Below are 7,611 nucleotides of genomic sequence, written 5' to 3' on the forward strand. Positions count from 1 at the left end.
AAGTGTACCTCTGGTGCAAATTACTGACCTCTGTCATCATTTTAAGTGGGGGAACTTGCACAATCGGTGGCTGACTAAATACTTTTTTGCCCCGCTGTACATCTACAGTCTGTCCAGTACGAGATCTGTAGTTTGAATCAGTTACTGTGAAGCTCTCTGCACCTAAAAATCTTTCTGTAAATGATATCATACCATTTGTATCTTACAGAAATCTAACAGTGCAGCCTGTACGAGAATGCATATATCAGCGCTGCAAAAAGTGGCACAACAAAGCTTAACAGCAATGAATATGATTAATAGGCTGTCGAGGGCTCAAAGATGCATTATAAATAAACGACTGAACAAAATTAAATGAACAGCAAGCAAAACTTGTGCAACAATTCTCTTCTTTGAAAGGTTTGGAAAACAATTTCTAAAAGCTTAATTTCAGTAAACCATCAGTATTCATTTAGACATCATAGGGGATTTTATTAATCTTACACTATCATGGTCCTTGAGCTTTCAAAAACACCTCCACAATTTGAAACGGTGGTTAAAATCTAGACATGAACCAAAGGATTTATTGGGTATAGGTGAAGGCTGTGGTTTTACAGCAGGTGAAATAAGTATTGAACACATCACAAATTTTTCTAAGTAAAATAACACCTGAGCAATCCATGTGACTAGTTTCTCCATACAGGAGGCATCTTGAAACCGTCATTACCAACAAAAGCTTTTGTACAAAGTATTAAATACATTTCAGTAAGTGTTTTTAATACTTCTCCCCTGTGTCATTTCTCATTATTACTCATAACATAATTTATGGAAATCTATAGTTTGATTTCTTTACATGTGGGGATTGGATGTTACCAACATCTGGTGAGAATTTCATGTCAGTTGCAACTTTCGAAATATATATACACAGAAAATTGGTGGCAGTGGGAATAATGCTTATTTAAGAGCCTTGGGAAACTAACTTTCAAGCTAAACATTATGTGATTAAAGATAATTCTAACCATAAGCAGCAAAAAATTGTGCAAACTTAATGGAAAAAACTTGGAAAAGAAGAGATGTCAAACCGAGCTGCATTTTAGTTTTACTACATGCTTTATGACAGCAAGGCAGTTTTTAAAAATGGCAGGACTGAAAATATGCATTGCGTTTTTACTGATTATTCTTGTGATTGTTCAGAAGATGGCAAGATATGTGAATCCAGTCAGCACCAAAATTAATATACCGCATCAGCTACAGAGCACATAGAAGCAAGAGGCAAGAATCCCCATCGTCTAAACCAAACTTCATTAGAATTCATCTGAAGTTCAGAGGGCACATTTGAAAAATGCCATAGCCAGTTTCTCTCAGGATGACATGAAAAGCCTGTGTGGATATCCAGACATTGGTTGTACAGGGTCCCCAGGTGGCCCTTGCGCTCACAGCCTGGGGTTGGACTGAGTCTTCCCTCTTTGCTACCAAGAAACATGCAGGAAGCTTCGGCTAAGTTTCGGTTTCATTAAATCAGTAAGCAATAAATCATTTTAAAGGATAAGGTTAATGACTGGTTTGGCACTGCAATGCCGTGCAGTTTATCATAGCTCTGTCTCTCACCATGACACCAAGGTTAAAACAGTCGTGAGAGCTGGATGCCAATACAGACCCAGAGAGCTGTAATGAGACAAAACCTGACCAGTTCCTAGAAAAAGACACCACTGAGATACAAATGGAGGCCGATGTCTTTCCTGCTTCATAAGTGTTCATATTATTATGCTGCTGAGGAAGTCTGTTCTATTAAACAAACATGTTATTAAAGCCCACAATGCCCAGTAGCTGCTGATACTTCAGCTAATGATAGTCCTAATGAACCCAGAAGGGTAAGGAACAAATAAATTCAATACACAGGTGAAAAAATTATTCTCTTGATTTCATTATTTTATGGTGTATCAACAGGTACACGTGTGTGTGTGTGTGTGTGTGTGTGTGCACAAAATTTGCTCATTAAAATTTAATTAAGTTTTATTTATTTAGCACCAAATAACAACAACAGTTGCCTTAAGGTGCTTTACACTGTTAAGACCCTCCAAATAATCATTTGTAAATTTGTATCCCGCCCCATCAGTCAGTCAGCAGAAAATTCGAGGCGGAGTAGCCGGTGTGTTAGCGTTGTGGACCCAAAAGCAGACAGGAAACAGTGTAACAAAAAGTGAGCCTTTATTGTGGCGGATATCATAAACAGAAAACAAGGCAAAATGAACTGAAGGGAAAAATTTTACTAAAACCTACACTGGGATAAAGTAAAAATAACTATGAAAACTGTGACAAGAAACATGAGCATAATTCTGGACTGGTGTATGTAAAACAGTGATGTGAAAAACCAAACCAAACCAAAAACCAAACAAACCAAAACCAAATAGAAAACATCCGATCGAAGGTTGGCAGCACAAGAGTCCGTAATAAAACAGTTCGGGAGGCCAACCAGCAAAGGTGACAGTGATGAAGAAGGTTTGGAGGCCGACCACGTGGAAAGTGGCAGTGGCTTGGTGGGTGGACGGCACGCTGGACGTGGCTTGGCAGGCACGCTGGATATGGCTTGGCAGGCAACGGTGCGCTGGACGTGGGGGACAAGGCGAGGCAAGGCGAGACCAGACGATGTGTTGTCCTCTGGCTGTAATGTGGCAGGACCAGACAAGACGTTGACCTCTGGCTGAGGCGAAAAATAAAACTCAACTGAATCCTAACTAACAATAACAACACAAGAACTTAACATATTTCTGATATAACATAAGGAATAAAAAATACAAAATAAACTCAAAATGCTGGTTCACAGACCCAACCCCTCACACTTCTGTTTTTTTCGACCAATGACATGGAAAAAACTCAGTGCATTATGGATGTGATTAAAAGGCTCTAGTATGGCCAACAGGTAGTTTGTGTTTAAGAAACTGTGGGCATACTGGGAACATTGCTCTGGTTTAGAAAGAATAATCTGCTGATGGCAAAGGTCTGAGGAACAGGGAGAATGGTTTGAGCTTATAGCAGGGTACCAATAACTCAACAACAACATTATTACACATTGAACATTCACTTGTCACAGCTGCATGAGGGCACATGGTGTGCACCTTCAGCTAGCTAAGAACAGGAAACAGGCTAAAATTAGACAAATGATTGGAAAACCGTTTATTGGTCTAATGAGTTTTGATTTGTACTGTGACATTCAGTTGGCAGGTTCTGAATTTAGAATAAAAAAAAATCCCCCATCCACAGTTCAGACTGCTACTGTGGGGGTAATCATGTAAGGAATGTTTTGTGGACACACTTTAAGCCATGTACTATTTAATTAAGTGTCATGTAGACCTTGCACACTTGATGTTCATACCAGTTATGACCTGTTATGACATTTTGCCCATTAGCGTGAAACCATATAACCTTTTCTGTTTTTTAGGCTTTATTTGACATTGTTTAGGTTTCTAGTTTAATAATTTGCATTTCTAGTTCTCTTCATTATTTTCTGCACAGGTTATATTTATAGTTTCAAGTCCCTAAGATTCTGTTAATGTGCATTCCCCATGGTGACCCTTGGTCTTCATGTTCGTTTATGTCCTATGTTGGTTTTCTGAGTTTCCTTTTTATCTCCCCGGTCCCAGTGTCAATCCTGTGTCTTAGTGTGTATCTCATGTTTCCTGTTTTATTTGGATAGTTCCTTGCCCTGTGTTCATTTTTGCTTCTGCCCTGTCTCATTATGTCTAATTAGTTCCCTCCTTTTTCCCCATCCCCTCATTATCTTCTGGGAATTTAGTCCTATGTCTTCATATTGCTGTGTGTTCTTCTGTGCTCCTCGTGTCCCAGACCTCTCCCAGTTTTCTCCCAGTTCCTGGTTCCTAGTTTTCAGTTTCCACTTTGTAGTTCAGGTTTTGTTTTTGTGAGTTTAGTTTTTGAATGTTTTTGTCACAGCAAATAAAAGCTGCCTCTTTTTGTTACCCCGTTATGTTCAAGTCCTGCGTTTGGGTCCAACTCCTGCCTGCCTCACAGTGACACATGACTGAAGAACTAGAGAACTAGGGTTGTTATGTATTTGTGCCTCATCAAATAAGCCAAATAAACAATAACCAGTTGTATTTCACTGTTTGTTATATGTTGCTTTTGTATTCCAGGTAATGTTGGCAAAGGCTTAGCCTTCCAAGGGAATATGAGAAATAAATGTATGTACGTATGTATTAATGACATGTGATTGCACAACATTGAGATGAGCACAGACTCTTTAGCTCATCCTGTGTGACGTGCCATAATAAGGGCAGTTTTTTTGTTCCCAAGCATGACACTGCTGTAAATTGCTCATTTGTGTGTGACTTGGAGACAGCTGAAGGGGTGCATTTATCTAATGGCCTCTTAAATGTGTCACTGCATAATGGCAGTGTGAATCCTCCAGATGTTGCCCTTAGTAACGGGTGTCTGCAGTCTCGAGTGCAGATTCACTAAGCACACTAGCAGGGAATCCGAGAAGCCTGTACACAAAGGAAAATGGCGTTAGGAGGAAAGTCTGGGAAATCACAAAAGATACTCAAGAGGCTAGGCTACACTGACTCTAGGTAGTGTGATAACCAGTGAGGAAGCAGCATCTCCTGCTGTCCTGGTGGAAGAGGCAAAGACAAAAACAATCCACACCCTTTCCAGATCCTGAGAACCATGACATTGGTGATACTTCAGTAGCATAAAATATGTGTCATAGCTACACTCAAATGAACTTTATCAATTTTGTGCAAGCAAAATGTATCAATATTGGAAAAACTCATGTTTTAGTGTGTTTTTAACACACACAGTTGCAGGTGCAGTTTTGGTTTGGTGTTTTTATCTTGTCATACCCACAGTGGCGGATCGTCTTGGTTTGGTGTGGTTGGTTTGATATTTTTGTGTGGTTTTTTTGGTTTGCCCCCAACACATGCACTATTGCGGGTGGGTTTTTTTTTGTGTGGTCGCTTTGGTGTTTTAGTGTGTTTTTATTATTTGCCCCCCACACTCACTGTTGCAGGTGCTTTTGGTTTGACATTTGGTATTTCATTAATTTATTATCTTGCAAAAAATGACAAGAGTGAAAAGAAATGTAGTCAAAGAGATTTTAAAATGAATACATTAGTTTTATACATTTCCGCCTTATAAAACAAAATATAGAAATCCAGTTTCCCCTCGGCATTTAAATTGTTATTACTCAGGGGCCATGTGAAAATTATTGTGTTATTGATGGATTATCTGACTCCATTTCCTCCCATTGCTAGCATACTTTTTCAACAGGAGTTCAGTTTTTACTAACACTCAGCACTGGAGGCTGTTGTTGTTTAACTGAGCAGCAATAAATCTGACCTGAAGTCTCACTGATCCTTTATCCATTTATCCAGGTTTGGGATTTATACACTGAACAAAAATATAAACACAACACTTTTGTTTTTGCTCCCATTTTTCACAAGCTGAACTTAAAGATCTGAAACATTTTCTACATACACAAACGACCCATTACTATCAAATATTGTTCACAAATCTGTCTAAATCTGTATTAGTGAGAACTTCTCGTTTGCTGAGATAATCCATCCCACCTCACAGGTGTGGCATGTCAAGGTGCTGATCAGACAGCATGAATATTGCACAGGTGTGCCTTAGACTGCCCACAATAAAAGGCCACTCTGAAATATGCAGTTTGATCACAGAGCACAATGCTACAGATGTTGCAGCTTTTGAGGGAGCGTGCAATTGGCATGCTCACTGCAGGAATGTTTACCAGAACTGTTACCTGTGAAATGAATGTTCATTTCTCTGCCATAAGCCATCTTCAAAGGCATTTCAGAGAATCTGGCAGTATATCCAACCGGCCTCACAATCGCAGACCACATGTAGCCACTCCAGCCCAGCATGCCACCTCCAGGATGGTCAACCAGGTGGAGACCAGCCACCCAGACAGCTGCAGCAACAATCGGTTTGCATAACCAAAGACTTTCTGCAAAAACTGTCAGAAGTGCTAGGAGCATGAGGTCGTACCAGCAACCCATTCAGGCTGACACAGGCAATCCAGCTCCTCCAGCATGATACATTTATAAGTGCCATGAAAAGGTTTGTTGTTTTTACTACCACAGCCAATGGTGTGGAGGAGATACAAGGAGCAGGACAGGGCCCCGAAAAGGTGTCAACCCAGCAGCAGGGCTGAGGAGGAATCTTTCCGCTTGATAGTTTGGCAGTGGGTTCATAGTGGTCAGGGAAGGCATATTCCTTGAGAGTTGCAGAGTATTCCACATGCTAGCCAACAATATCCTGACTGCTATTAGGTGCCAGGATGAAATACTCACACCCATGTCAGATCTTATAGTGGTGAGGTGGAGCCTGGGTTCTTCCTGGTGTAGGATAATGCTTGGCCGTGAATGGTGAGAAGCAGTCCCAGAATGACAGAGGCATTGATCCCACTGGGTGACCCTCATATTATGTGGGCCTAAATCCAGAGAATCTCTGGGATATTAATGCCACATGCTGCCCAGCTCATCGATGTCCCGATACAGGTCTAGGAAGAGATCCCCAGGACACATCCACTGTCTCATCTGGGGAATAATGTGTCCTTGTCACGAATAGCAGAGGTTGACTCGCACTATTCATGACAAGGACACTAGGAAAAGGCAATAATGAGAATAAATAAATAAATAATCTGTGACCATCACCTGCTCAACATTTTCTTAATATGATACTTGCAGCATTATAATAAATTTTTGGATTGTATCCTGTTATTGCCACTCCAGTGCACCTACTGTCACTCTCATTTGCACCAAAGCAGGTGAAATAGATTCAAGATTATTTAAGCTTCCTAAATAAACAAATTAATATCCTTGAAGTTTGACTGTGTTATACTGTGATGACTTTGTATATGATGAAAAGTTTTTTCTACAACTTGAAACATAATCCCACATCACACATTTTTTTCCTCCTTCAATTGACAAGCCATGTTTAAAATAAACACCCTTGCAAAATGATCTTGAATATTCAGTAACTTAAAAGATTTTATCATTTTAATATCATACCAGAAGTACAGAAGAGAGAAAATAAATGGGTGATAGAGCCTCAGGCACAGCGGGAAACAAGTGACACTTCCCATCTCATCTGGCAAACAAGCCAGATGAGATGGGACAGCCAAATAGACAGATGTTACACTTTCCTCAGCTTTCAGTGTGGCACAGCAGCCACAGTAAAGGCTGTTCAAATGCAAACAAGGAGATATTCATACACACAGAACAAGAAAGAAAAATGGTCCAAATATCTGAGCGGGAGCATGAAACAGAGCTCCACCGAGAGAGCGCGCAAAAGTCAAAGTGCATCAGCTGTGATGGAGAGAAAGATCAGCAGGGCAGCAGAGACGAGGCACGGTGGCCAAAACAAACCCAGCACAGCAAAGAAAATAAAATACAGCACTTTTTTGTAGATCTGGAATAATATCTTCTCCAAAACTGTTAAGAGTTATATTCTAAAACACTTCTTCAGCAGAGGATCAGAGAGGAGAAACACAGGTTTTCTTGCTAGCAAGGGCAGCCTCCAGAACTCACACTCCAAGAGTGAGGCTCAGAGACTAAGCCCTGAGTACTGCCCTGGTCTTTATTTATATGCTTCAGTGAG

Source organism: Pundamilia nyererei, unplaced genomic scaffold, assembly GCF_000239375.1.
Source record: "Pundamilia nyererei isolate P.nyererei 1_Seehausen unplaced genomic scaffold, PunNye1.0 scaffold00048, whole genome shotgun sequence".
Lineage (NCBI taxonomy): Eukaryota > Metazoa > Chordata > Actinopteri > Cichliformes > Cichlidae > Pundamilia > Pundamilia nyererei.